Below are 21,162 nucleotides of genomic sequence, written 5' to 3'. Positions count from 1 at the left end.
GACATTCAATTTTGTCTAATGTCTATTCAGCACCTATGAAGATTATGAGATTGTGTTTCTTACATGTTTTAATATGATAAATTAAATGTTTTGCTTTATAATAAGCAACTCTTGAATTACTGGAATAAACTACCTAGTCATGCTATGCTTTTAAAAATGTGCTGCTGAATGTTTGTTAGTATTTTACTTAGGACATTGTATTACCATGATATGTGAGATTTCTTATAGCTTCATTTCTGTGCAATTGTTTTATGATTTGGAGTCAATGCTATGCTTATGACATAAGAATTTGGGAGTTTTTCTTCTTTTTGATACTCTGGGGAAATTTGAATAACACTAGAACTATCTGCTCTTCAAATCTTTGGCAAAAGTCCCCTGTGAAACCATCTAGCATAGGTGTCTTATTTGTGCTTGTGGTTGTCCTTTGATAGTTTTCTCTATTTCTTCCATATAAATTGTCTTGTTTAGATTATTTTAGTCTAGATGAGTTTTGGTAATATATGCCAAAACATGAGATTAGTACTCTAACTGTACCTGTTAGATTTTACCCAGATCTTTGATTTTATCGGCATAAATTTGAGCAATGTATCCTTTTATGATTTTTATTTTCTTTTTCTGTTGCAATTTATCCTTTTTTAACAGTGTTGTGTATTTGCACTTAATTCCACCACCTTTTTTTCTTCATTAGACCAACTATCAGTGTACTTTTGCCCAAGAATCATTTTTTGATTTTATTTATTAGGTTTGCTCTTTTCCTATTTTCTAACTCATCAATGTCTGCTTTTATCTTTATTATTCTCAGTCTTCTGCTTCTGTTTGTTGCTGTTGTTGCTATTGAAGCTATTGTTATCTAATTTCTTGCTTTTGATATTTAATTCCTATATCTTCATTGAAATATGAATTTTCTTATGAATGCTATTTTTGCTGTGCCCTGTAAGGTCTGATATACAGTGTTTCATGAGCAATAGCTCTAGAGATTCTTCACTTCGGATTTGCAGGTTATCTTTGAAGCAAGAATTTCTTAAAAACTTCTTAAATTCTAAGACTTAAATAGTTTATTTGGTTAATTTCTAGTTTTACTTAATTACTATCAATATATATGATAGTATCTCTACTTTTTTGTAACTTGTTGAGGTTTCTCTGGGACTAGTAATTGCTCAATTGTAGTGAATAGTCCATGGAACATTTCTTGATTTTCAGTGTTGAAAGTTCAATGTATTGATTAGAACTGCCTTATTATTTTTATTTGATTCTTCATATTCTTGCAAATGTTATCCTCCTGACATTCACAGAACGTAAATTTTACTTGAGGTTTCCTGTTCTGGGTGTCTTCTCTCACCGTATGTCTGTCCCTATGTTTCCCATATGCTTTGCTTTTGAAGATGAATGCTGTTATGCTGTATTATCTGGTGCAGAGACATTCTATACCCTCACTGTCAATGTCATCCTTTACTCTTACATAGTGTCCTTCTCGGTCTCACAATATTTTTATCCTGAACTCTACATTATTTGATATTAATGTTACACCTCCTGCTTTGCCTTTGAATTTTGCTGGTATACCTTTTTCATTCTTAATTTTTAACTTTCTAAGAACTGCTATTCATTAATTAACTCCATTGTTTCTAAGTTTTCAACTAGGTAATTTATTGATACACAAAGAAGTCAAGGTCCCCTAGGGAACCATAAAGGTCATATCATTTGAAAGCAGACAGATCTCAATTTAAACCCAGTTCTAACTCACAGAGCCATTCTGTGACTTTTGAACTGAAAGCATGTATAAAGTCAGAGGTAGCACAGAGGAGGAAAGAATAGAAGGAAAGCTTTCTATAGGAAGTGACTTGGGAACTTCTGCCAGAACCTCCCATTGGCATCCCAATCTTTATCATGGTCTCCCTTTCTTGTACTTCCACATAGTCAAAGAGCCCCCAGACACATCTAAAGCTAGTTTGCCCCTCCTGTGTACGTTTCAGCACTGTGCTAGCAGAGTTTGTAGTTACTGAATGAAGTGAAGAGTTTCATACTGAGAAAAACCCTGTTTCCACAGGAATTGGCAACAAAAAAGCAAAAGTGAAAAACATACGTACATCACATATCAGTCTCTAAATGATTGGGGTTACTGCCACACACGTTTGCTCATGAAACAGATAAGAACCCTGCAACCTATGGCCTTCCTTGCCCTTACCACAGGTTAATTTATATTCTTCCTGATCCTAGGGCTATGGGTGTGTAAATGATATTTGGTATTTAGGACTCTGAGATTTTCTCAAAGATGTCACTATTTTTCATTTCTATCATGATGTAAATTCTCCAGAGCTACCACATAGCAGGGATCACTTTTCCAGGTCTTATTTCTCTTTACATTTTGAATGTTGAACAAAAAGAAAAGATAAGAAAAAGCAAGCATTTATTGAGCTTTTTTTGTTCTATTTCAGGCAATCTATACATATTATTTTAATTAATTTTTAACATATTATGAGATTAGTACTCTAAATGTGCCTGCTTTTACAAAGTACTTACCCTTCCCTTCCTTGATTCCTTTAAAACTTCATCTACAAATGTTTGCAATTGGTTACAATGATGACTCTCATTATACAGATGATGGCTCTGAAACCAGAGAGGTGAAAGTGCCCGTGGAGGTGCTCTGGTCTTCTCTCCTGACACAACTCATGCTTCAAAAATAGGAACAGCTACTAAGTTCCCCAAGTGTGCCTCGTTCTCTTCTGCTTTTCTATGTACCATTTCTTTTGACACCACATCCTTCAAGCACCAGCCTGCCTACAGTCTTCTACAGAAAGTCTTACCTGAAATCCCCCAGACACTGATATTAGGATGCAGCAGCTCTGATGGACCCAGGTTATAGTAGCCAATCAACACTGCTGGCTCCTTGTTCCTGGAACAGCATTCATCCAGGGTCTCTGTTCCTCCTGGTACCTTACCAATAGATTTCTCCTGTAATTATTACTAGTGATTACCACCTTAGGTCCAGAAAACAGCTGATCAGCATTTATCTCCACTTTGTCCCTATTATGTGGCTTTTATTTATGATTTCTTAATTCTTGCTTCCCATTATTAATGGACTCTCTTGTCTCCTGAAGGACATTTGTCTTATTTATTTTAACTCTTATGCTTCAGAAGGTGTTTTTTGTCCATTGCTTCATGTATGTGGGTGTGGATGTGTTATACCAGGTACTCTGTTTGGATGTGGATAGAGGGGAAGGGCTAAAAGCAGACCCTACTCTGTGTAAATTCAGGTGTGTATTCCAGAAAGGGGTGACCCCTTAGAGCAGAGAGCCCATGCTTCCCAGGACCATTGGAGACGACACCTCATGCAACTCCTCTGCTCAGAATTTCACCTTCCCACTCTAATAAAGACAGTCCATTGGGAGGTGACCAGTGCCCCAGGTGGTATTTTGCCAGCCCTGAGATCCTAGAGAGGAAGAGTTGGGCTGAAGCTCACAAGTGCAGTGGGTCAGAACTTGTCTGCTTCCATTAGCTCCCCACCCCAGCAGGGCTTTATGCTGCCCTGACATGGGCCTAGGCATGAGCTATCACCCTTGATTTCTGCCATGAAGGGGAAGGCATCGCTCAAAAGATTTCCTCAGACCTCCTTTCTTATTACTACCTCTGCCCCAATCTGCAGAAAAAAACATGTTATTTTAATCCAAATCCAATCTTATGGGGGCAGACCTATTGCAGAGTGGAAACTCTTGCTTAGATTGTCTCCATGGAGATGTGACCCACCCTGGACTTGATTGACTTTTCTTGAGTAAAGTTATCCTTTCGTTGATGCCTTAATTTAGACATTGTCATGGCCTTAGAATTGCAACTTGTAATTAAATAAATCCCTTTGTAAAAACCAATCTGTTTCTGGTATGTTGCATTCTGGCAGCTTTAGCAAACTGAGACCGATTTTGGTACCAGAGAAGTGGGGTGCTACAGTTTGCAAATACCAAACATGTTGAAATAGCTTTTTAAATGGATAAGGGGAAGATTCTGCAAGAATTGTGAGGAGGTGAATAGGAAAGGCCTGGACTGCTTTGAAGAAACTATTGCTAGAAATATGAACACTAAAGGTTCTTGATGTGTCACTGCAAATTGGAAGAAAGGTGATCTTTGTTTTAATGTGGCAGAGAATTTGGCAAATTTGAGTCCTGGTGTTGGATGGTAGAATTTGAAGGCAATTAGCTTGGATGCCTAGCTGAGGAAATTTCCAAACTAAATGTGGAAAATGCAGCAGTTTGGCTTCTTGCAGCTTATAATGAAAGGAAAGGAATGCACTAAGAACTGAATTTTGAGTTCCGAAGAAACTAGAAACCGGCATTTTTGAAAATTCTGAGCTTTGGGAAAATGAGACCCCAGAAAATATTGCCCCACATGAGGATTTAACCAAACATGGACACAGTCAACCATTGGGAAACAAGCCAGGATTGGGGATAGAGTTATCCAGAAAGGATTTTTGAAAAAGCCCTACTGTCTGTTATGATCCTTGTGTGTTGCATAGAAAACCAACATTTTTTTTTTTTTTTGAGATCTGTATAAACAGACCCACTACCAATCTGGAATAAAAGGGACAGAGAAGGGACAGTTTGAAGGAAAAATAACTTCAAAGGCAGGACCATGGAAGCTAGGGTATGGAGCCAGAAAATCTTGGGCCAGGAGAGAAGATCCACCCATGCATGTGGAGAGGGTGAATTTGCCCTTAAGGTAGAGAGCAGACATTTCTCCTCAATGTTCATGCAGACCTCAGGCAGGGTGGAACATATTCCCCAAGGATTGGAGAGAAACTGGCTACTGCCCCACTGTTCTGAAGTGGTTGAGCAATGCCCTAGAGATGGCAGAGAATCCAGGCACCACCACATGCTTAGAGAGGGTGAAGCCAAGAAAAAGGTGGTCTCCCCAACACGTCCCCATGTTACAACCCTCACCCTTGGTTTGGAGAAAGCAGGGCCACTGTGTAAGCCCTTGGAATGGGTGAGACTTCCACTTTCTCATGCCCTAGGATAAATTATGCTCAGACCTTAAAATCTAATGGAGTTTGCCCTGCTGGTTTTTTGGAACTATTTAAGTCTGATGACCCGTTTTCCTTCCAATTTCTTCCAATGGCAATGGGAATGTTTATCCTATGACTGCTCCTCCTTTATATACTGGCAGCAGATAACTTGTTCTGAGTTTCATGGGTCCATGGCCAAAGGAGAATTTTGCCTTAGGACAGACCATGCCAATTGACTTTGATGAGATTTTGTACTATTTTTGAGTTGGTATTGTACTGTACTGTATTGTTACTGAAATGTTTTAAGGTTCTTGTGATACTGAGATGGAATGAATGCATTTTTAATACAGAAGGAATATGTCTTTTGGGGATCCAGAGGATGGAACATAGTTTGAAACTGTTATGTACCCCAAGAAAAACCATATTATTTTGGTGGGTTTTCCCACCAAATCCAGTCTGGTGGGGCAGACCCACTGTAGGGTGGGAACTACAGATTAGATTGTTTCCATGGATATGTGACCCATCTAATTGTGGGTGGGGGCTTTTTATTACATTATTTCCATGGAGATGTGGCCCAGTCAAGATGAGTCTTAATTAGCTTCCTGGAATCCTTAAAAGAGAGCACAGAGAGAGAAAGAGTTCAGAACCAATACAGAGAGCAAATGCCTAGATACAGATGCTTGGAGATGCTGGGAGAGCTGCTTGAAACCAGGAGCCAAGACAGAAGGACAGCAGACATCACCATGTGTCTTCCCATGTGACACAGAAACACCAGACTCAATCAGTCTTTCTTGAGTGAAGGTTGATGCCTTAATTTGGACATTTTTATGGCATTATAATTATAATCTGTAATTTAACAAATTACCTTTGTAAAAGCCAATCAATTTCTGACACATTGCATTCTGGTCGCATTAGCAAACCAAAACAAGAACCATTTTTGCGGGCCCCACCAAGGCCCTGGAGGACAGGGAGTTTGTTTCTTTAGTCAGGTAACCTCATGTGGTTAGGAACATCTTTGCTTCCACTCTGTCACCTTTAATACTGCACATTTGCTCAGGGTGGGTGGAACTGGTACAGCAGCAGGTATCTGGTGGGTGATGTTAAAGAGAGGTTGAGTTGGGGATATACTTAAGAGGTGCTTGTTGAGATATGTATTTATGCGGTTTGCTATCACTGCCATTTCTAGTTAAGTTATTGTTAGTCATTCCAGTGCAAAAATAGCTTCCAGGAATTGCCACTCACCTTCTGGAGCCAACTTATCCAGCAAGGTGACTCAAAGATTCAGATGGTTATCATGGTATAAACCTGGCTTCTAATACCCAGAAACATACACAGCTGAAGCTAGTCTGTGGAATATTCTTCCAGTCACCAACTATGGACAATTGAAAAAGAGAGTTTGGTTCTGACTAATGTCTAGTCAAAACAGAAGTTCTCTCCTGTCATTAATATACTCAAACCTCAATGGTACGGGAGCAGACCTGAGGATGGGGGAAGTGATCACCTGGTCAGGTATAGGAACACCTGGCCCAAAATCATAGTGTCTGGCAGGCCTACCAGCTGAATAGCTGATCCCCCATGCAATGGTCAGCTCCCCAGTCCCCCCAGCAGAGACTCATCAGCTGGCTGCCCTGGGTAGCACAGGCCCCCTGTCAAGCACACTGACCTCAAATAGCTATGGCCAGGAGAGGCAGGGCTGAGAGAGGAGGAGATTTGAAGGCACCACCTCCTGGCCAGATGTGACTCGGAGTCCAAACTGGGTCTCCTGCATGGTGGGCAGCCATTCTGCCTCTGGAACCTGTGCACCCCTGCCTAGCTTATAATAGACCCTTAAGTTGAACTTTATCCCCTGCATAAGATCTGGACCTTGAGGCAGAGAATAACTGTCAAAAAGCAAAAAGAAACATTCAGCAAAAATTCAGTAAATACTAAACTTTGGAAAAGTGAAGGAAAACAACCTGCAAAATAACCATATCAAGATAACCAAATGCCGCAAACACAACAGAAAATCATAAAGCACATGAAGATCCAAGCAGAAATGGCACAGCCAAATGACCAAGTCAAAATTCTAAAGGTGACACAAAATATGGAACAAATACTCAAGGACATTTTTAAAGAAATAAAGAATATCAGGAAGACACTAGAAGAGCATAAAGAAGAATTTGTGCAGTTGAATACAAAAATTACAGATCTCAAAGAAATGAAAGATGCAGTAGACCAAATAAAAAATATACTGGAGACATATGATAGCATATTTGAAGAAGCAGAAGGAAGAATAAATGAGCTAAAAAATAGAACAATAGAACTAGAGCATACAAAAGAACAAACAGCCAGAAAGATGGGAAAAATACAACTGGATCTTAGGGAAATGATGGACAACAAGAGGCATGCAACATAAGAATTATTGGTGTCTCAGAAGGAGAAGAGAAGAGTGAAGGGTTGGGAAAAATAGTTGAAGATATAATTGAAGAAAACTTCCCAACTCTTATAAAAGACATAAATACGCAAATCAAAGAGGCCCAGCAAAGTCCAAATAGAATAAACCCGAACAGGCCCACTCCAAGACACATACTAATCAGGCTGTCAGGTGTTGAAGAGAAGCAGAAAGTCCTGAAAGCTGGGTAAGAAAAACAATGTACTACATACAAGGAAAAATACATAAGACTGACTTCAGGCTACTCAACAGGTACCATGGAAGCAAGGAGGCTTGCTTTTAAAAATCCTGAATGAGAATGGCTTTCAACCAAGAATTTTTTATCCAGCCAAGTTAGCCTTCAAAATTGCGGGAGAGATTAAAATCTTCAAAGTCAAAGAAATATTGAGAGAACTAGTCAACAAGAGACCAGCCCCACAAGAAATACTAAAGGGACCCCTGCCAGCAGATAAGAAAAAAAAGACAGGAGTGGGAGGTCTGGAGGAGGGTACAGAATTAAAGAATATGAGTAAAGACAATTTAAAGGAAAATACAGAGAGAAGGAAAATAATATACAGATCTGACAAATAAAAACTGAAAGACAAGATGTTAGAGTCAAGAACTGCTTCTGGGGCGGGCCGCGGTGGCTCAGCGGGCAAAGTGCTTGCCTGCTATGCCGGAGGACCTCGGTTCGATTCCCGGCCCCAGCCCATGTAACAAAAAACGGAAAAACAAAATACAAGAAAATGTTTAAAAATGTTTCCCTTTCTTCCTTCCTTCCTTCCTTCTATCCTTCCTTCCTTCTCTCTGTCTTTCCTTTAAAAAAAAAAAAAAAAAGAACTGCTTCTGCAGTATTACTTTGAATGTTAATGGAAAAAATTCACCAGTTAAAAGATACAGACTGACAGAATGGATTGAAAAACAATTCATCTATATACTGTTTACAAGAGACACATCTTAGACTCAAGGACACAGTTCGATTGTAAGTGAAAGGAGGGAAAAGGATCTTCCATGAAAGTTGTAACCAATAGAAAGCAGGAATAACTATTCTAATAGTAAACAAATAGACTTTAAATGTAAATATGTCATAGGAGACAAAGAAGGACATTACATATTAATAAAAGGGACAACTATCAGGAATAATAACAATCATACATGTGACATGTGTACCCTCCCAATCAAGGAGCTCCAAAATACATGAGGTATATATTGGAAAAACTTAAGGGAGCTATAGACATATCAAAAGTAATAGTGGGAGACTTTAATACACCACTCTCCACTGTAGATAGAACAACCACACAGAGGATCAACAAGGAAATAGAGAACCTAAACAATAAGATAATGAATTAGATCTAATAGACATATAGATCATTACATTCCAAAACACCAGGATACACGTTCTTCTCTAGTGCACATGGAACGTTCTCCAGGATAGATCATATATTGGGACATAAACTGAGCCTTCTATTAAGTTAATAAGATTGAAACTATCTTATTAAACTATCAAAGCACTTTCTCTGATCACAATGGAATAAAGTTGGAAATTAATAATTCCCAAAGAACCAGAGCTTTCACTAATACACGGAGATTAAACAACACACTTTAAAATAATCAGTGGGTCAAGAAAGAAATTACTAGAGAAATCAGTAAATATCAAAACTTATGGGATTCAGCAAAGGCAGTGCTGAGAGGCAAATGTATTGCCCTAAAATGGCTATATTGAAAAAAACATGAATGAGCAAAACTTGCGGATTTAACTGTTCACATAGAGAATTTCTCTCTCTAAATTTAGAGAGAGAAATTCTCTATGTTAGCAAACTAACCCCAAAGCAAAGAAAAGAAGAGAAATAATAAAGACTAAAGCAGAAATATACTGGAGAACAATAAAGCAACAGAACCAAAGAAGCTAAAAGTTGGTTCTTTGATAAAACTAATAAAATTGATGGTCCTCTAGCTAAACTAACAAAAAAGAAAATCGGACACAAATAAACAAAATAAGAAATGAGAGGGGGGTTGTTACCACAAATCATGAAGAAATTAAAAAATCATAAGACGATATTATGAACAGCTATCTGCCAACAAATTAGACAATTTAGATGAAATGGACAAATTCCTAGGACCACACAAATTACCTATACTGATTCAAGAAGAAATAGAAGATCTCAACAAGCCATTTACAAGTAAAGAGATCCAATCAATCATCAAAAATCTTCCCACAAAATAAAAAAGCCAGGACCAGATGGCTTGCTTGACAGGAGAATTTTTTCAAACATTTCAAAAAGAACTAACACCAATCCTGCTTAAACTCTTCCAAAAAGTTGAAGATAAAGGACCATGACCTAACTCATTTTATGAAGCTGACCCTCTAACACCAAAATTGGATAAAGATTATACAAGAAAAGAAAACTACAGACCAATCTCTCTAATGAACATAGATATGAACATTCTTAACAAAATACTAACAAATCATATCCAATGCTATATTAAAAGAATTATACATCATAATCAAGTGGGATTCATATCAGGAATGCAAGGGTGGTTCAACATAGGAAAATCAATCAACATAATATAGCACATTAACAAAGTGAAAGGGAAAAAAATCACATGATCATATCAATTGATGCTGAAAAAACATTAGAAAATCCAGCATCCTTTCCTGATAAAAATACTTGAAAAGTTAGGTATCAAAGAAAACTTTCTCAATATCATAAAGGGTATATATGAAAATCCCATAGCCAGCATTATGCTTAATGGTGAGAAATTGAAAGCATTTCCCTTGAGATCAGTGATGAGACAAGATGCCTATTGTTACCACTATTACTCAACATTCTATTAGAAGTACTCGCTGGAGCAATTAGATAGGAGAAAGAAATAAAAGGTATCCAAATAAGCAAGGAAGAAGTACAACTTTCATTATTTGCAGATGACATGATCCTATACTTAGAAAACCCTATGAAATCTACAGCAAAACTACTTGAGCTAATAAATAAATTCAGCAAAGTGGCAGTATATAAGATTAACGTACAAAAACCAGTAATGTTTCTATGGACAAGCAATGACCTATCTTAGGTGACAACTAACGAACAAATTCCATTCAGAATAGCAACCAGAAGAATTAGGTATCTAGGAATAAGCCTAATCAGGGAGTTCAAAGACTTATACACAGAAAATAACCCCCAAAAATGCTAAAATTAAAAAAAAAGACCTAAATAGACAGAAAGCGTTCCATGCTCATAGACAGGAAGGTTAAATATCATCAAGATGTAAATTCTACCCAAATTGATCTACAGAGTCAATGCAATACCAATAAAGATCCCAACAACCTACTTTGAAGACTTGGAAAAACTGATTATCAAATTTATATGGAAGGGAAAGAGACAGAGACCTCAAATAGCTAAAGACATCTAAAAAAGAAGAGTGAACTGGGAGGTCTGTCACTTCCTGACTTTAAAGCTTACTATAAAGTCACATAAGTCAAAACAGCATGGTACTGGCACAGAGAGAGAAGGACTGACCAGTGGAATAGAATCAAGAGTGCAGATATTGAACACCAAATTTAGGGATATCTGATCTTTGATAAGGCCCCTAAATCTACTGAATTGGGACAGAACAGTCTTTTCAATCAATGGGCCTGGGAGAACTGAATTTCAATAGCAAAAAGCATGAAAGAGGACTCCTACTTTATACCTTATGCAAACATTAACTCAAAATGGATCAAACACCTAAATGTAAGAGCCAGTATCATAAAACATCTAGAAAAAAATCTTCTAGGGAAAACATCTTCGAGATCTAATAATATGAAGTAGCTTCTTAAACTTTACACCTAAAGTATAATCTGCGAAAGAAAAAATAGACAAATGGGAACTCCTTAAGATCAAAAACTTCTGTGCCTCAAAGGACTTTGTTAAAAAGGTGATGAGACAGCCAACTCAATGGGAGAAAACATTTGGAAACCACATATCAGATAAAGGCTTGATACCCTATGTACATAAAGAAATTAAACAGCTCAACAACAAAAGAACAAACAACCCAATTATAAAATGGGCAGAGAAAATGAATAGGCACTTTTCTGAAGAGCAAATACAGATGACTAAATATCATATGAAGAACTACTCATCTTCACTGGCTATAAGGGAGATGCAAATTAAGACAACAAGATATCACCACATACCTATAAGAATGGCTGCTATTAAACAAACAGGAAACAATAAATGTCTGAGAGGATGCAGAGAAATTGGAACACTTATTCACTGTTGGTGGGAATGTAAAATGATTCAGCTGCTATGGAAATCAGTTTGGCGATTCCTCAGAAAAATAATTATTGAGTTGCCCTATGACCCAGCAATACAAATACTGGGTATATACCCAGAAGAGCTGAGGACACTGACACGAACAGATATTTGCACACCGATGCTCACAGCGGTACTATTAACAATTACCAAGAGATGCAAACAACACAGGTGTCCATCAACAGACGAGTGGATAAACAAAATGTGGTGTGTGTATATATTATATATATATATATATATATACACAATGGAGTATCATGCAGCATTTAGACAAAATGATGTCCCAAAACATATGACAACGTGGATGAACCTTGAGGACATAATGCTGAGTGAAATAAGTCAGACACAAAAGAACAGATACTGTATGATTACGTTATTATGACTCTAATAAAGCCACCAGTGTTTTAGAGCAACTAGAAGGAAAAATCTGGGATGAGGGCATGGTAACCCATGACAAATGGGAACTGTTCTGTAGTTGCTTGTTAAAATTTGCTTTGAAAATTATTGCTTTTTTTCTTTCTTTTCTTTGTATATATCTTTACCTATAAGTTATATTTTACAAAAAAAGGTAAAAAAAACTACAGGCAATTATAGTAATATTAGATAAAATAAGCTCCTGAAATCAAAAATTTGATTACTAAACATTTTAGTAACATAGTTCACTACTATAGCAAAGTTGATATTTGTAAAAACTTTTTACTTGATATTTTGAGAGTGCACACAGTTTTGATAGATAATCAAATGGTATTTAAGATAGTGTTTAATATTTAGAATTTAAACTCTGATACCTGTATCTATAGATTTTTTTCCTTCCTTGCTTTAATTTTAAATTGCTTTATGAAACACTGTACAAACAGGCTCTATGATGATTACTTAGGTATTTTTAAAATATGCCTATGGATAAGCTAACTAAGATATTCATTTTAGGTGGTTAAGATTTTCATATTCTAACTGTAAAAATATTTGTATCTTCATAATTTCCTGAAGTCAGCAAAATATTTAGTTACATGGGTCATTACTATAGCAATGCAGAAATTCATAAGAACTTTCTACTTGATATTTTGAGAACATTCACAGTGTTGACAGCTGATCAAATGGTATCTAAGTTAGTGTTTAATAGTTAGAATTTAAGAACTTTGCTATCTGAATTTGTAGATGTTTTCCTTGTTGCCTTAATTTTTAACTGGTTTATGAAACTTACTGTGCACGCACAGGCTTTACAATAATTATATGGGTACTTTATTTAAATATACCCATGGCTAAGCTAACTAAGATATCCATTTTTGGTGGTTCTAAGTGTATTGTTTGTTTTCTTAAATAAAAAATAAATAAATAAAATAAAAACACATGGCCAAAAGTCTTCAAAATACTTGTCAGTTTTTTTTTCCATTAAATACTCCCACATCTTTTTCTTTAATTATTCAATATTTTTTATTCCACTTGATAGCATTTTTCATGTTAAGTAACATTATATCTTGTCCTCTTTAAACATTTAAAATAATTAGGGCACTATGTCATTATGTTTCAGGTTGAAGATGTGTGAGTCAGTTTATAAGCCTTTATATCTCACAAATAGTGAATAAAACAAGAACACTCTGTGTAAAACACAAAATAAAAACAACGCAATGGTACGATTAAAATGTACTGTCAGGTGGGCCACAGTGGCTCAGTGACAGAGTTCTCACCTACCATGGTTCTCACCAGGTTTGGTTCTCGTGCCTAACCATGTTAAAAAAAGAAAAAAAGAAAAAAAAAAGTACTGTCTTTTTATTTTGTGATAGGATCCATTAAAAAAAAGTAGAATTCATCAGAATCTGTGTGGTCATATAATATAAACCCATAAAAGTACAGTAAAAACAAAGAATTCCTATATAATAAACAAGATGCATGCTTTATACATCCCAACATACTGGGCTGCATCTAGCATAGCCAGTGCATCTTGTCCTGAGCAGGTCTGACAGTTCCAGATGATAGAGAATGCAAAATTGTCTCTGACAAAGCAAATCAGCCTGAAGAAACTCAGTGAAAACTCCCTATACACTCATAGGTAAGTCAATGGATGCAGAGTAAGAATAATTGGATTACAACTACACAATTCAGTAGCTCAATAAAAAGTAGTGGCAATTTCTAGAAGGATTTGAATTACTCTTTCGGAGGCCTTGATCTTAGACAAACTTTATACATTTTCAGAATTATTTCTCCTATCAAAATTTAAATTTGATGGGAAGAAAATATCTTAGTGGAAGCCATGTCCCAGTAAATGGTGCGTCAAATAAACCAGACACTAAATACTACTCCATTGTTATAGATCCTACACTGGATGTAGCAAACATTGATGCATGGTGATTATTTTGCATTCTCTTTCAACAGGAAACTCTATGAGAAATGCTCAACTTTTTTTGCCAATTGACAACTGTCTATGACTTTAATTCAACAAAGTGAAACAAGTTTTGGACTATTATAACCTGCCCTTCAATGTCATTCATCGTCAGTCACATGAAAACACCTCTGTTATGAAAAGCAGGGATGGAGAAAGGACTACATGCACTCTTTTGAAACATTAAAAATGGCATAATAAACGCTGTAAGGAGAGTCCCTTAATCCTGTTGAAGAAAAAGTCAGCTCCGCAGCACCAAAGTTGATAACAACTTCTGTATTAAGTTTTTTAATTGTTATCTTTTGAGCTGTGAATTGTAGATGTGTTGTTTTATATACACGTGCCAACATGGACATTTCTTTAAAGATTTTAAGGGTTATGAAATGATCTTCGCATTATGAAGCTATCTGGGCCATAAAGACATTTAAAGGACTCTGGCATAAATTTGCAAAGACTTGGAAGAGGAATCTGAGCACAAACAAAAGTAAAAAGCATATTCAAAATGTTGCTAAAGCATCAAGATGCCATTTTAACTGTAATTTGAAAAGACTTTTGGAATGTTTTAGCAAACAAATAAATTATAGACTCCTGAATTGGATATTTATGAAGGGTACATTCTTTTACCATTTTTAAATTTATTAAGAAGTTCAATTAAAATTAATGGAAACAGAAGTAAATACATTGGCACAAAAAACAGGAAAAATATCTTGACATTTAGAAGCAAATTATATTAAAAACGATGTTCAGATCATACTAAATGTGGTAATCCATTAAAGGGAAGAGTTATGCTTCTCATAGGAATAATTCATAGACTCTCAGATTGTTTGCTAATTCAATCAATGTAAAGGAGTGAATCACCTGAACACACTGGAAAATATTCAAATTTCTGTCATATCTGAAACAAAATGCTTACATCAACAAAGATCATCTAAAACTCAAAATGCACCACTCCTAGAGGACATCGATGACAAGCTGGTCAGTGAGGGTCACTGACTTAAAGAGTATTTAATATTGAGTTATCACACAAGAAATGTCCTGAAATGCTCTGAAATCTTACAACTCATAAATGGCAGAAATTTTGGTAGCATTTTTTCCAAAGTTGGTAAGAATTCTAAAAATTTATATGACATGACAAACAATGGGTTGTGACATTGCAAAGAACATTTTTAAACTATCGGTAAAAGCAATTTTAATCCACCATGCTAGAAGAAAGACTGAGGGAGCTTTCTATTCTCTAATTAGAAATTATTGCAAAATTGTCACCCTATGAAGAGGCAATAAAAGAGCAGGCAGCCGAAACCTCAGAGAAAACATGTAATAGAAATGCGACCAGAAGTTAATTTAAAATACTAGGTTACCTTCCTGGATTGTATGAGGTTATTTTGGATTTCATACATTTTCAGTATATGTAATTTATTTCTTTACTCTTTCTCAAAAATATTCATTTTTGTAATCCTGTATTATTTTTCTTAAAAGAACCCCCAAAGTTGTATAATCTTCAGACCCCATAAAACCTGGACCTGCCTCTGGGTCCAGTGTAGCAGCAGAGTTAGAAGCCCTGCTCTAATGCCCTCTCCTGACTTGCCCAACCATATCCCTGAAAAAGCACCCCCCCTCCAATATTCACCATCCCCTAACTCTGCTTTGTGGTTCTCCCCTGCACTTCATACTCCTCAGAACAGTGTTATATTGGCTTCCTAACATGTCCATTGTCTCTCTTCATGGGAACAGTGGCTCCAGGAGGGGAGGCACATTTTATTGCCTCATACTGTATCTGCACTGCTTAGAGGAGCACCGTGAGGTATGTGTTAGGCACTGTATATATTTATAGAACCAGAGAGGGTAAGAAGGCATGCAGACAACTGTCCATGCATGTAACTGTACTTACATGCACCTACAGAGCCAGGAGGATGGGGCAGGAAGATCTCTGGAGACCGTGTTCAAGCTCTGTTTCCTCCCTCGACCGGCAGAGCTGTCTGTCACAAGCTAGTCAACAGTGATCCCAAGCTCCGCTGGAAAATGGGAGAGTTGTGATACTTACTTTCTCTACTCACACCCATTATCTCAAGAAACATGTAGGAAGGTAAAATGCTATCAGGTTATTCATAGTAGGCCTAACAGTGTTTTCTCCTTTATAAGACAGACATTCCAAGGAGGGGCCACTGGGGCCTCAGGTGTGATGTAAGGCTTAGCAGAGATGGAGACCTGAGACACTCATTCCCTTCTCTCCTGTGTACATCTCTTTATGTCCTCCTTCTCCTCAACCCAGAACTTTGCCCCACACACTCAACACCATATCCACCAATGGCTATGACCATAAGAAGCCCAGCTGAGCACAGCCCAAATTTCAAGTCTTCTCTTGAACCAAATGCCCACTCAACCACCCACTTCTATCCTGAAAATCTAATCACACATAAAGGGTCTCATCCTTTTTTAACTGTGGTCACATCTCAGAGATTTGATGTTAGTGATCACATGCTCCCGGTCCTCTCCCCTCCAATTTTGGAATCCCTCACTCCTTCAGCAATTTCCAAGAGGATCCAGTTTACACTGATGACTGAACAGTTGAGGACTACAAGGCGAAGGGAGATGACTCCTTCAGTGGAAAGTTGCAAGACTACCCTTGCTAGAGATAGTCAGCTTACCATGGCAGCCCTACAACCGTTCTTCAAGTAATAAACACTACTTCTGTGGCTTCTGTGTTGCAATGTTGTTCAAGTTAATGGGGCACTTCATATATCTCAGCAACTTTAAAAGCAGTAGTAATATTTCACACATAAAACAGTATAAAGCCCTATTGCCTAACTCAATATCCAAGGAGAGAATAAAGACATGAATTTGGGGTAAAAATACAGATACATTATTCATATTGTATTACATTACAAAATGTACTTCCCATAACACCAATATTCAGAATATCCCTTTTTCCCAAAGAATTTGTAATTGCTGACCCATGTATGTTATAATGAATGCTAAGTGTAAGCCAAAGGGAAAAACAAGAAAAAGATAAACTCATTTTCTTAGAGTTGGTTAATAGAAAAATGCAATGATAAACAATGTTTCTAACGTAAGGACCACCAGAAAACACCATACAACTAGAATGATACCAAACTCCTTAGCTGGTCATTCAGGACCCTGGAAAGGCTGCAAGACCAGAAGAAAAACTTCCCAGATGAGCCCTGTGGCAAATGACAACCTAAGGAATTTTGTTTTTGTGTTAAGCCTTTTAGTTTTGGTATGGTTTATTGCACATCTTTGTTTCTTTAGTACTTACCACAGTACTTAGCACCTAATGGGCATGTAAAGGACATGTGTATGTTTTCTAAGTTATTGGACAGAAGTTCAACACAGTTGTTAAAAAAAAATGAGCTTTCATGTAAGGAAGACATCATTTCATATCCCTGCTGTACCACTTACCAGCTGTGTGACCTTAGTAAATCAGCTTGTCTGTGATCAACAAAAAACCTAAACAATAGTGAAGTTAATCAGACAGTGGTTATTATCTCTCATTGAAATAAGGTGGGGTAAGTAATCCAGGACTGTGATGGTGGCTCCATGCTAATAAAGAACTCAGACTTCTTTTATTCTCCCCATCACTCTTTGCTTGTGATTTCCATTCTCAAGCTAATCTCATGGGGCAAACACTCTGTAGATGTTCCAACTATCACAGCCTTGCCCCAAGCAAGAAGGAAGAAGTGGAGAACAGGCAAAGGGTTAATACTCTAAGCTAAATTATGTTCCTTTAAAGAGTCTCCCTCTTAAGTCTCAACTAACAAAGTCTTTAGACTTCACTTTGACCATTCACATCATGAAGACAGAATGGAAAATACACTTTTAAAAGTGGACATATTGGGAACTTCCAGGCAAAATGGCAGAGTAGGGAGTTCTCAGACTCACTCCTTCCAGCCAGTAAATAGACAGAAACTGTCTGAAACAACTGTTTGGAAGTTCTGGAGGCCAGAAGAACACTGTACGGCACCTAGAGAAGAGTGGAAAGAAGAGGCCGATACAACGCTGTAAAAAACTTGTGAGTAGCTCTCTGTGCATGGCAGCTGCTGGTGCCCATGCCTCACTCCTCTGGCAGGCCACTCAGGATCCAGTTCCTGGCTACCTGCTGCTATCAGAAAGGGACATAAAAATCCTCTTCCCCAAGAACAGGGAGGGGCACAGCCAAGCACTGATCAAGGCTTTTGATTGGCAAATCTAGATTTCTGAGTCCCAGCTCTGAGCTGTTTCAACCCATGAGGACAAAGGTGGCAGCAGCCATTGAGTCAACCACAGCCCTGACAGTGGTGAAGGCAGAAGAGGATTAAGACACAGTGGCTCTTTAGGACTGCAGAAAACAGTTTACTGAAGGGTGAGATCTGATGAGCATGTCAGGAAAACACAGCTTCAGGGAACCATCAAAAAACTCTTGGCATCTTCCTGACCTTCTCCCCAGGGCATTTTGGAGCAGGACTGCACCGCCTTCATGGGTCCTTGGCATGGTTTTGGTTGTGAAATACTCACTTGGGAAAGTCCTCTCTGGGTTGACCCTCCTTCCAGGATTTGCACTCTATGCAAAAGCAGCTAGAGGCAATAAAAAAAGTGTAAAAAAATTTAGGGAGACAAAACAAAACAACAACAAAAAGAACATCAAGATTCCAAGAAAAAGAATCTTGGGTAGTGAAGACAACTCCATAAATAATGCAATCTAAAAAATCAGACCACATATCCAGGGCAAGAATGAAATGAAGAAGAATAAAAGTCTGTTCAGTCAAGTGGGGGCTATTCTAAAGGTCTAGAATAAGCTGAACCAAGTGTCAGAGAAGAGCAATCCTTCACAAAATCAAACATCAATAAAACCCTAGGCAAGAGAGAAAAACTGACCTTTACAGTAAACATACCAAAATAATGAGATGTCTAGATATCAGCAAAAAATTACAAGGCATACTAAGAAACAGGAATATATGGCCCAGTTAAAGGAAAAAGATTTAAAACGTTGGAGAAAACACAGAATTTGGAACAACTAATCAAAGATGCTCAACCAGATCTCCTAAATGAATTCAAGGAGTTGAAGGAAAATATGGCTAAAGACATAAAGGATATTATGAAAACATTGCACACATAAAGAAGAAACTGAGAATATAAAAAGAAACATAACACAAGTTATGATAAGGAAAGGCACAATAGATAAGATTAAAAATACACTAGAGGCATACAACACCAGATATGAACAGGTAGAATAAAGAATCAGTGAACTACAAGATAGTACAATCAAAATCTTACAGACAGAAGAACAAAAAGAGAAACAAATGGAAAAAAACTGAACAGGGTCTCAGGGACCAGAATGACAGCATGAAGTGCACAAATACATTTCATCAGTGTCTCAGAAGGAAAAGAAAAGGAAAAAGGGGCAGAAAGAATATTTTAGGAAATAATGGTAAAAAATTCCCCAACTCTTAGGAAAGACCTAAGTATAAAAGACAAAGAAGCACAATGTACTCCAAAATCCTAATAGGCCTACTCTAAGACACAAACTAATCTGAATGTCAAGTGGACAGATAAAGAGAGAATCCTGATAGCAGCAAGAGAAAAGTGATTCATCATTTACAAGGGAACCACAATAAGATTAAATGATGATTTCTCATCAGAAACCATGGAAGTAAGAAAGCAGTGGTATGACATATTAAGGTACAAAACATGACACATTTAAGAATTCTTGCCAACAAAGAATTCTTTATCAGACAAAACTATCCTTCAAAAATAAGGAAGAGTTCAAAACATTCATAGATAAACAGAAACTGAGAGAGATTGTCAAAAGAGACCTGGCCAACAAGAAATACTAAAGGGAGTTTGCAGGCTGAAAGGTCAAGAAAGGAGAAAGAGGATTGATGTACAGCATAGAAATGATGATTATCAGTAAGGGTAACTAAAAGGGCAAAAAGAGAGAAAGAAAAAAAATATGACACATAAAACCCAAAGAATTAAATGATTGAAATAAGTACTGCCATTACAATAATGGCATTGAATGCTAATAGATTAAACTCCACAAACAAAAGACACAGATAGGCAGAATGGATAAAAGTACGATCCAAGTATGTGCTGACCACAAGAGACTCACCTTAGACCCAAAGTCACAAGTAGGTTGAAAGTGAAATGTTGAAAAAAGATATTCCACGCAAATAGTAACCAAAATAGAGCAGGGGTAACTAACTAATTTTGGAAAATACAGATTTTGAATGCAAAACTATTATAAGAGATGTATTAGGGTTCTCTAGAAAAGTGGAATCAACAGAAGATATCTGTAAATATGAGATTTATAAAGGCATCTCACTCAACTGTGGGAATGGAGGAGTCCAAAATCCATAGGACAGGCTGTGAAGCTAGCAGCTCCAATGAAGGGTCTTGACAAATTCCACAAGAGAGGATTAGTGGCTGAAGAAGCAGTGAAAAAACATCTCTTCTTTAATAGTCTTCAGATGATTGGATTATCTCATTGATCACAGAGATAAGCAACTACAGTCAACAGATGGTTTAATAAACCAGCCTTCTGATTTAGCAACCAACCACAAATATCCTTGCAGCAACAGTCAGGTTAGTGCTTGTCTGACCAAGCAACTGGGCACATCACCTGGCCAAGCTGACACCAGAACCTAACCATCACCGTCCACCCCTTGTCAACTTGGCAGCTATACACGTCACCTTAAAACATGCTTAATTTCCAAATAGAACACAACAATAGACACGTTTCACCTCACAATACTCAACTATCCTTTGTATGACCAGAAATACTACATCTTTCCAGAACAAGGTACAAATCCTTAGGTAACATTCACTTTTAAACTTCACATCCTATAACTTAAATACTATAACACGAACAATACAACTTATGTCTTTTGATAGGAGGAAAACAAGATATTTGCTTGTGTAAAAATACAAACATACTCATAACAAAGCAGGGAGGAAATATTCATACCATCAATTTCCTCATTTCTGATACTAGTCACATGGTCATAGTTCATATTTATTACTACCTTTTTCTACTACCCATTCCATGTTTCCTTTTCCCTCAGCAAGCACGTCAGCTGGCCATGATTCTTTGCCAGGTAGATGG

The 21,162-nt window shown here is 37.2% G+C and overlaps 1 long non-coding RNA gene across 1 annotated transcript in view; it reads left to right on the top strand.

Annotated features, from left to right (window-relative positions):
* Nucleotides 1–14,533, top strand: part of LOC143689090 (uncharacterized) — a 47,955-nt gene extending 33,422 nt beyond the window's left edge. Inside the window, exon 4 of the long non-coding RNA XR_013178566.1 lies at nt 14,060–14,533. This is a non-coding gene — a long non-coding RNA (uncharacterized LOC143689090). The remainder of the gene's footprint in view (nt 1–14,059) is intronic.
* Nucleotides 14,534–21,162: the final 6,629 nt, after the last annotated feature.

The sequence above is a fragment of the Tamandua tetradactyla genome, chromosome 6, assembly GCF_023851605.1.
Source record: "Tamandua tetradactyla isolate mTamTet1 chromosome 6, mTamTet1.pri, whole genome shotgun sequence".
Classification (NCBI taxonomy): domain Eukaryota; kingdom Metazoa; phylum Chordata; class Mammalia; order Pilosa; family Myrmecophagidae; genus Tamandua; species Tamandua tetradactyla.
This window is presented reverse-complemented; position numbering and strand designations above follow the sequence as displayed.